Source organism: Amphiprion ocellaris, chromosome 14 (assembly GCF_022539595.1).
Source record: "Amphiprion ocellaris isolate individual 3 ecotype Okinawa chromosome 14, ASM2253959v1, whole genome shotgun sequence".
Lineage (NCBI taxonomy): Eukaryota > Metazoa > Chordata > Actinopteri > Pomacentridae > Amphiprion > Amphiprion ocellaris.
Window position 1 is genome coordinate 27,664,436 of NC_072779.1, and position 10,371 is coordinate 27,674,806.

Here is a 10,371-nt window from a genome sequence, read left to right on the forward strand (position 1 = left end):
AGCATAACTAGAGGCAAAACTAAGGCATATCGAAGAGAAAGTCAGTTGTGCAAATGAAGAGTCCAGCTGACCCCCTCAGGGTCACTCAGTCAGCCCTAACTATAAAATTTGTCAAAAAGGAAGGTTTTAAGCCTGGTCTTAAAAATAGAGAGGGTGTCAGCCTCCCGAAACCAAACTGGGAGCTGGTTCCTGTGGGAATATATACTCATTAATGTTTGATAATGTTGGATGCTTACTGCTAAATTGCTTATAATAGTTAATCAGAAAGATGTGTTTGCTAAACAGATATACAATGCTTATTATACTGAGTAACACTGATTCATTTCTAAACATAGAGTGCCCTTGACATTTTTTCAAACAGCAGTAGAAAAATAACTTTTGTTGCTGTGCAGAGTATCCTTGTTTTACAGGAAAACAGAAGAAGAACCAAGGCCACGGGAGCGAGTCAGCAGTACATTAGAGAAAGGAGGAACCGGAACTCGCCCAGCGGCCTGCGCATCAACGCTTAGATAGTCACACAACTCTGTTAGATTATAAAATACTGGGTCAGGGAGAAATAGCCAGTCTGATTCTGCTCGGACTGACTGAACACTTGTTGTCTGTTAGGGAAAGGCATTCAGAGCCAGAGCTCTGTATTGCACATTCAATCTTGGTGTAATAAAGACTCTTTTTAACCTGAATAGAATTATCCTGACTACTCCATCAAAAGAACCGGAGGAAACAGCCTAACGCATTGTTTTATTCTTTTATGATTAATTTCAGAATAGGCTGATTTCCAACAATTTGGTGCCGTGACCCGGATGGAGAAGGACATCTGAAATTCTACAACTACTTTAACTGGACACCGGACAGCTGGAGAATTTTTGACAACACAAGTGGCTACAACGAAAGGAGGGTAAGCAGACGCCTGTTATATCAAAGTTCTGCGATTGGACATTCTAAAACCTGTTGTCAGAAGTTTCATCTATCTGTCCTAGTTTTACCAATATTTGAATGTGCATAATTTTATAGAATATTGAAAAGAAGAAGAAGTGAAGAAGAATTGAAAAGTCACTGGTCCACAGAGGATAGAATCTCTGTCTGGACATCCCTGTCCTGGGTCAGAAGACCCTGAGGGTTTTAGGAGCCCCTCAAAAGGTGGATAGGACAGGGGTCTACAACTCAACCCTACATGTAATGTAAACCCTGTAGAAATACAGTTTTGTAGGCTGGGGTTTGTAGGCTGCACGGTTAGGTATAAACCTTGACTCCTGATGAGGGGTAGAAAATACTGGGTTTAGAAGCCCTGAGGACTTAGTGCACCTCTGAAAGTAAAAATATAAAAAGACAAAAAAAGAGAAATGCCAGTGACTAAAGTGAAATAATACAAGTTGAAGAAAAAGTTGATGCAATTGCAATAAAGTGAAATCCTTGTACTCGGCATTGCTGATCAGTGCATGAATGATGGTGAATGAAGAAATGCAAGTATGAATGAATCAGCGGACAACCTGAAACCAAACGGTGCAAACGTACGGTTGTTGCCAGTTGAAGAAGGTCATTTATTCATTCATTAAGGATTTCGGTGTGATTGACAGTAACCCTAAAACAATTCTCAGTCCTGGGAGTAGGACCCCAAGCAGAAAACCGGACCACGTATAGAGTGGCCTCGAAGCTTGTTTTCTGAGGACTCTGAATTGGCTCTTGAAGCATCGTTGCTTGTCATACACACACTCTGTAGTACACAGACAGAAACATGACTGACAAAACAGAAGAAATGACAATAGACAAACAGTGGGAAACAGGACTTACTCATCTCATGAGTGGGGAAAACCCAAAAGAGAGAAAGGACAAAAGACAACAATATGATGCTAAATACACAGCATTTAAAGGGACTGGACAGGTCAGTGAAGAGAAAAACAAATTACTGTGGAGACAATTAGCAGACATTGAGGACGACATAGACAGAAAAAAAAGAAGCAAGCCAAACAACAATCAGGAATGTTTGCACGCAGAAAACTAAAAAAAGAAATTGAGGAGTTAGAAGAGCAACGCAGAACAGTCCACATAATGGGATTAGCTTGCAAATCCTTAGATTTACCTGACAAGACAGAGGTTACATTTAATGATCACACACACGCCAGTGAAAAGGCTCAAGAGGCCAAACAGGACCCCGTAATGCCTGTGCCTCTGTATCCTGCCTTGCCGTGTGCTCCTCTTCCACCACCTTATCAGATGCCCCAGTTACTTGTGACTAGCGGAGTAATGAATGTACAAGTGCTTGATGATGAAAAACATGACCAGGAAGAAATACAGAGAACACTGAGCACCCTCAGAATAGAGAAACAGCAAAAATCAGGACAGGAAGAGCAAGCTCAGGCTGCACAACAGACTTCTCTTAGACACACTGAGGAAGAATCCACCCCACGTAAATTTCCACCACACCTAACTCCTTTGACAGGTCCTGGCAGTGGTCTTAATGCCACCCTGCCAGTATATGACTCAGATGGAGAATCTTTAGACATAAAAAGCGTTTGTAGCGCATCCACACAGGCCTCACACTCCAACCCACAAAATGAAGGTAACTCCATCAACAAAGAGAGAAAAAAGGCTCCATTAGACAGATCACATACTTGGGAGGTTAGAGAAGTATGAGAGAAGCATCAAGAAATCATGAATAAATTGCATCAGGAACTGCAGGCTATAGAGGACGAGTGTGAGCAGGAAACACAGACAGAACAAGATGAAGAACAATATGACATACACATGAAAGGTACCATGGTGAAACAGACACACAAAAAACCCATACATGATTACGCCCGTAGATCTGGAAAACAAATGCAAATGCCACTAATGCAGACCAGCAGCGGAGCATGTGATAAATATGTTCCATTTTCATTCACTGACATGAACTCCATAGTGGAGAAGATGCCACCTCCCACATCAGGAGGAGGGCAATGGATGCCTGAATTTGAGAGACTGACACAAGGACACACATTGGCTATCGGTGATTTTAGAGCTCTGCTGAGCAGACAAGCATGTACATATGACCTAACTGACGTGGAGGAAAGAGCAGGAACACTCTACCTCCCTGACAATGCTAGAATGGCTTCTTGGGGTGACCATATAGGAAGAGCAATGAGAGAAAAATATCCATTACCAGCTGGAGCTTTGCACTCTCTTTCCTTTTCCTGTAAAGAGGGAGAGGATGGCTTAACATATCTGAGCAGATGCAGAACACAGTGGATGAATGCTACAGGCATGCATCCTCAGGGAGGCCCCTTGCAAGTATCCTTATTCAGAAATTCTGTTCTAAAGGGTGCCCCAGACACGGTGAGAGCTACAATGGAAGAGAACCCTGACATTCCTGGCTGTTCAGATGATACCTGGGAAAGACATTTCACACACCACATGAAAAGAGCTCAAGACGTAGCACAAAAAGAGACTAAAGAAATTGAATCTCAACAAGTCCAGCTCTTAAAACTACAACTGGCCAAAGCACGTAATGAAGTGAATGAGGACAAGAAACAACCTAAAAAGCAAATGGTACAACAAGAGGTTCCTCCGCAACCTCAAAATCAGGCTCAGCCTCAAACTCAGGATCAATCTCAGCAGCCTCACCCTTGGGACCCACCTAATGATCCCTACCTTTACATGGGACCGCCACCCTTCCCATGAAAGGGGGATATGGTCAGAACAGGAGAGGCAGGGGAGGTTGGAGAGCCCGTGGGGCCTATAGGGGACGGGGTCAGGGGTCGTATGTTTGCCATGGGGGTGGTCAGCTCGGTCATTTTCTCAGAGACTGTCCCAACGGTCAGTACATACATGCAGGCCAACAACCAGCTGGTCCACCTGGACGAGGCAGAGGCACTTACATGGCGCCAAATGCAGCAGCAGCGCCCCCGCCTGGGCAATATCCTGTTATAGCCCAGCCTGACTACTATGAAGCCTGAAGATGCCCACAACCCTCTTTTCGACCGGGGTGGAGCCCGTTCGGAGTTGGAGCCGGCGCCCGACTTGGCGCCGTTTTTTTGTGTTTCAACCACCGGAGCTGCGGCTCCGGGCTCCAAAAACTGGGGCCGTTTCGGGCACCAACTCATTGCTGGGCCAGAGGTGGCCAGAGTTGAGAGCCGAGCACGTCACGGGCAGAGGGCGGGGTGACATCTAAAAAGATAAACATAGATATGGTCATCAACTTATTGCGCGTGTTTAACCGCTAAGTAATCAATGCAAGCGTAGTCGAAGCTAAGTAGCTAAGCTAACGCTAGCACGTTTACTGTTAAGTATCCAAACGTCTTTGATAATTACCTTTCTTCTCAAACGTGATCGCCGGGCATTGGAACGGCGACGCCGATGGGTAACCCCTAACAGAAGGTTTTGCTGTTCAGCGATGGCGAGACACACTAGCAAAGCCATGTACACCACTCCAATGAAGTCCTCCATTGTTGTTGTGTGGGTTTCCGTACGGCGTGAACGCTGTTGAACGGCTACGTACGCAGTACGTACACACGTTTTGTGGTGGCGCAATGACGCAGCTCCAACTTTGCTCCTTCTGAATGGAAACACAAACCCGTTCTGGGGCGGCACGAGATTTGAACCAAAAAAGCACTGGCTCTCAACTTTGAACCAACCTAGCACCTGGTGCTCTTTGGTCGAAAGCCCCTAACAGAGAACCCAGAACCTAGGGCTGGCGGACCCTATGGTTCAAATGAAAGTGAATGGACATGATTTGCCATTTCTAGTGGATACTGGAGCCACTTATTCCACATTGACTGTACCACTCACTCCTGACATGTTTTCTCGACACTCTGTTGAGGTCGCAGGGTTTTCTGGGGATATTGAACGACTGCCTATCACCAAGCCCCTGATCACATGTGTAGCTGAACAGCAGTTTACTCACTGTTATGCTCACTCACCAACTTCACCTGCTAATCTATGTGGCAGAGACTTTTTGATTAAGGCTGGTGCATCCATTCTTTGTTCCCCTGATGGTGTCGTCCTGACGTTCGCCAATGGACATTCCATAAATTGCTCCACCCAGTGCATCACGGTGGGCAAACAGATGTTACTCACAGCCGACATTACACCAGCTGCACCAAAGACTTGGACTGACATCTATTGGGGTCTCTTGGAGTCTGATTCAGGCTCCCACTCTGGCTTGCTCTAGTCCTTCTTGGCCTGGAAACCTTGGATCTCCACTCTGGCTCCCTATCTTCCTCCTGCAGATCCTTATCATGTCACATTTAATTATGACCGTACGGGTGATGATGGATATTATCAGAATTTTATGTCTGAACTCGATGGCGTAACATGGCCCATCACTTCCAACAATATCTATGTGGGACGACAGGGAGTTGCTGCTGACGTTGCACTGACTGCTGAACAGCTACTTTGGTACTCTATGTCAGAAGAAGCTGTTCCTCATGTAACATTACTGATACACAGTGGACATCAGGCCAAGGACTTAGGTCCCATGTCTAAAATCTTATCTCAGTCCACTGATTGGGTGCATACGCAGATTCCCAATGTTTTCTTCTCTCCCACGAATAAGGCCTACAAAATCAAGGTTACAGCTACTGATACTGTGTTGCTAGAACACAGACAAATATCTCGTGACCATGGTAGGGAATCTTGTGACCATGAGGACAGTGACGAAATGTTATCTACACTACCTGAAACTCTTTGGTTACGCAGCAGCACAGATGTCGGTTTCTGTCACAATGTTGCACCCATCACCTTCTCCTTGACAGATCACACACCAATTTGGCAGACACAATACAGACATAAACCTGTGGCGGAAGAAGGTATAGCTGACACTATCTCAGGGCTGCAAGCAGCCGGAGTGTTAGAACCTTCTGCTGGAGCCTGGAACACACCCATTCTTCCTGTAGAAAAACAGAACACAGACAAATACAGGATGGCACATGATTTGAGGAGAATAAACAGTGTAATCTCTACTCCTACTGTTCCAGTTCCTAACCCTTACACTGCCATATCTGCTCTCACACCTGAGCACCAGTGGTTCTCTTGCATTGACCTAGCAAACGCCTTCTTCTGCCTCCCACTGGCAGAAGATCTGAGAGATATTTTCTCCTTCACATTTCGTGGTCAGCGTTTCAGATACACCAGACTACCACAAAGCTTTATCCTATCTCCTGGGATTTTTTAACCAAGTTCTGAAACAACAGCTTGCACAGTGCTTCCTCCCTGATGATGTTATCCTGGTTCAGTATGTTGATGACATTCTGATTGCTGCTAAAACTAATGATTCCTGCCTAGAAGCTACCAAACCAATGTGGCTTTAGAGTTTCTCACTCTAAATTACAGTGCACTCGTCAACAAGTTTCTTTCCTTGGTAGAATTATCTCCAAAAGAGGTTCAGGACTCTCTGACTCCCACAGACAGACCATTCTAGGCCATCCCAAGCCCTTGACTGTTAAGGACATGTTGTCATTTCTTGGACTCACTGGGTTCAGCAGACATTTCATTCCCAGCTACAGTGAACTCACTACTCCTTTGTGCGCCCTGGTAAATGAACAGGGTATGAGAAATCTTACAGCACTGCTGACCTGGACTGTAGAGGCAGAAGAAGCCTTTATTGACCTCAAAAATGGACTTTCACAGGCAGCTGACCTTGCAATACCTGACTACACTTCTAGGTTTTATTTGGATGTTTCTGAAGCAAAACACACAGTAAATGGTGTTTTGTTCCAGAAAAGGGGGAGTGACAGACAGGTACTAATGTACATCAGTGTTATTCTAGATGACACAGAGAAAAGACATCCCCCATGCACAAGACACGCAGCGGGAGTGGCCAAAATTTTGCAAAAAACTGCACACATAGTCAGGGGCCACCCACTCACAGTACTCACTACACATAGTGTTGTAGCATTTGTAAACTCAGCAGCATTCACCATGACCTCACTAAGACAGACACGTATGGAGAAAATCCTCTCAGTACCAAACATCATATACACACATGAAGGTATAAACATGGCAGAACAGATGGGAGAGGGAGAACCACATGAATGTGAACTGAAAGTGAGACTGACTGAGAGGATTAGACCAGATCTATCAGCAGTGCAACTTGAAGGAGAGCAGAAATACTGTTTACAGATGGCTGCTGCTACAGGCATCCCACAGAAGGCTTAAAAGCAGGTTATGCAGTAATGAGGCAGAGAGGACAAGGAATTGAAGAAGTAGAAACAGGACAGTTGCAGAGCAGACAGTCAGCCCAGTTGGCTGAACTCACAGCAGTGATAAAAGCTTTACAATGGAGCAAAGACAAGAGAGTCACCATATATACAGATTCAGCTTATATGGTTGGAGCTATCCACGTGGAATTGCCCCAGTGGAAGAGAGTAGGATTTCTTACAGCAACAAAGAAACCTATAAAACATGAAGAAGAGATGAAAGAACTGGCAGAAGCACTTCTACTGCCCAAAGAAGTGGCGGTAGTTAAATGGAGAGGCCATAACAGGACAGGAACAGCAGTGGCACGAGGCAACAATGCAGCGGATGAGGCAGCAAAAAGAGTGACAGGCTATAACCCTCATTTAGTGATGCTACAAACTGAAAAACATGTCACAGACACCCTCCCAGAGTTAAACGCTCAGACATTAAAGAAGCGCAGGATAGGGCATCACCCCAAGAGAAAACCATGAGGAAAGACGAAGAAGGAGTGTGGAAGGGAGATGCAAACAGACCAGTGCTACCTCCATCTTGGCAAAAGGCTTTATTCCAACAAGCACACGGTCTAGCTCATGTAAATACTGTACAGATGAGAACAAACTTAAAGCATTGGTGGCACCCATTCCTGACAGACATGACAAATCAGTATGTCAGAGACTGTAAAATATGTAGAGAACACAATCCTAAAGCCACAGTAAAACCAGATGTGGGACAGTTCCCACAACCCACCATGCCAGGCCAAGAAATAGTAATAGACTACACTGACATGGGAGACAGAGTGAGAGGATGTAGATATCTCCTAGTGGCGGTAGATTCATTCACAGGATGGCCTGAAGCCTGGCCAGCTGCGAAAGAAGACAGTAAAACAGTGATAAAATGTTTGGTGAATCACTACATACCAACACGGGTTCCCCAGAAGAATCAAATCAGACAATGGGACTCATTTAAAAAACAAAGACCTGCAAACTGTTGAACAGATGTTAGGTCTAAAACATGCATTTGGTACAGTCTACCACCCACAGTCCCAAGGCAGAGTAGAAAGGATGAATCAAAACCTGAAAGGAAAATTAGCCAAAATATGCTCTCAGACTGGCATGTCTTGGTTAGATGCACTACCTATTGCCTTAATGACCATTCGCAGCACAGTGAATAGACAGACAGGATTCACTCCTTATGAGTTGTTGACAGGGAGACAGTTTCCAGGACCAGCTGAGCCTCTGACAGCCTATGGCAGAGACACTAGAGTAGGTTGTCAACCTTACTATGACCAACTAATGGCTATTGTCTCAGCATTCTCAAAACAGGTGGAGGAACAGAGAGGAGAGCAGAAGGAGAGGACTGAGCCCCATTTGGCCGAGTGGGTAAGTGAGAGAACATCACATGCAGCCGGATGAGAATCTCTTTTTATTTGGGTTACTCCTAATAAAAATGTGAATAGAATAAATTATGTTCATTATAATGTGCAGAGACTTACCAATCTGACTAGAGATGCTATTGGAGGTGTGGTGAACAATTACATGCTACTTCCTTAATGATGTATCAAACCAGGATGGCTGTTGACTTCCTATTAGCTGAAAAAGGGGGTGTATGTGCTATGTTTGGAGATCAGTGTTGTATTTTTATACCCAACAATACAGCTCCTGATGGATCAGTAACCAGAGCACTGGCTGGCCTGAGGTCGCTCTCCAATGAGCTGAAGGAGCATTCTGGCATCTCTGACCCACTCACTGACTGGCTGGACTCATGCTTTGGTAGATGGAGTGGTTTCATGAAAAGTTTTGTTATTGGAGCTATGATTGCTATTGCTTTGCTTCTTTGCATTGGCTGTTGTATACCCTGTGCTAGATCTCTTTGCACTCGGATGATCCACACTGCTCTAGGTCCTCTTCCACCGTCCTCTGGGATGCAGATGCCGCTGTTGCTGCAGGGTCATAAACCCAATGAAGAAGACGTGGACACTGATGAGGAGCATGTTGGTTTAGCCTTGACTAGCATTTAGGTGTTGGCCTAAGAACAGCTTAGGCCAAAAGGGGGAATTGTGGGAATATATACTCATTAATGTTTGATAATGTTGGATGCTTACTGCTAAATTGCTTATAATAGTTAATCAGAAAGATGTATTTGCTAAACAGATATACAATGCTTATTATACTGAGTGACACTGATTCATTTCTAAACATGGAGTGCCCTTGACATTTTTTCAAACAGCAGTAGAAAAGTAGCTTTTGTTGCTGTGCAGAGTATCCTTGTTTTACAGGAAAACAGAAGAAGAACCAAGGCCACGGGAGCGAGTCAGCAGCACATCAGAGAAGGGAGGAACCGGAACTCGCCCAGCGGCCTGCGCATCAACGCTTAGATAGTCACACAACTCTGTTAGATTATAAAATACTGGGTCAGGGAGAAATAGCCAGTCTGATTCTGCTCGAACTGACTGAACACTTGTTGTCTGTTAGGGAAAGGCATTCGGACCCAGAGCTCTGTATTGCACATTCAATCTTGGTGAAATAAAGACTCTTTTTAACCTGAATTGAATTCTCCTGACTACTCCATCAAAAGAACCGGAGGAAACAGCCTAACAAATTGTTTTATTCTTTTATGATTAATTTCAGAATAGGCTGATTTCCAACATTCCACAGGAGAGCCACCTGATAACTGAAGGCTCTGCCTCCCATTCTACTTTTAGAAATTCTAGGAACAACAAGTAAACCTGCAGTCTGAGAGTGAAGAGTTCTGCTAGGATAATACGGTACTATCAGGTCTTTAAGATATGGGATTGGTTGTTAAGAGCTTTGTATGTCAGAAGAAGGATTTTGAATTCTATTCTAGATTTCACAGGAAGCCAATGAACAGAAACCAGTATTGGAGAAATATGATCTCTCTTGCTAACTCCCGTCAGTACTCTGGCTGCAGCGTTTTGGATCAGAAGTAGATGTTTGAGCGAGCTATTGGGACATCGTGATAGTAAGGAATTGCAATAGTCAAGCCTGGAAGGAACAAATACATGGACTAGTTTTTCTAGAAGTAACAGGAAAATTCACGGTAAAGCTAATGACACGATACACTATGCAATCAGCTGCTTGGGTCCGGTTGGTTGAGGATGGGTGCAGAGACAAACCGATGTTTGAGGTCCCAGAAGGCGTTGATGGCCTCAGGGTTCCACTAGAAAGTTCGAGTGGTGGTCAGTGTTGTCAGCGGTGATGCAAT

General features: G+C 44.7%; 1 long non-coding RNA gene across 1 annotated transcript; it reads left to right on the top strand.

Moving 5' to 3' along the window:
- Positions 1 to 569: 569 nt before the first annotated feature.
- LOC118469121 (uncharacterized) lies at positions 570 to 9,683 on the top strand. The gene is made up of 3 exons (XR_004845950.2): positions 570 to 895; positions 8,458 to 8,528; positions 8,805 to 9,683. It is a non-coding gene; the product is annotated as an uncharacterized LOC118469121 (long non-coding RNA).
- Positions 9,684 to 10,371: the final 688 nt, after the last annotated feature.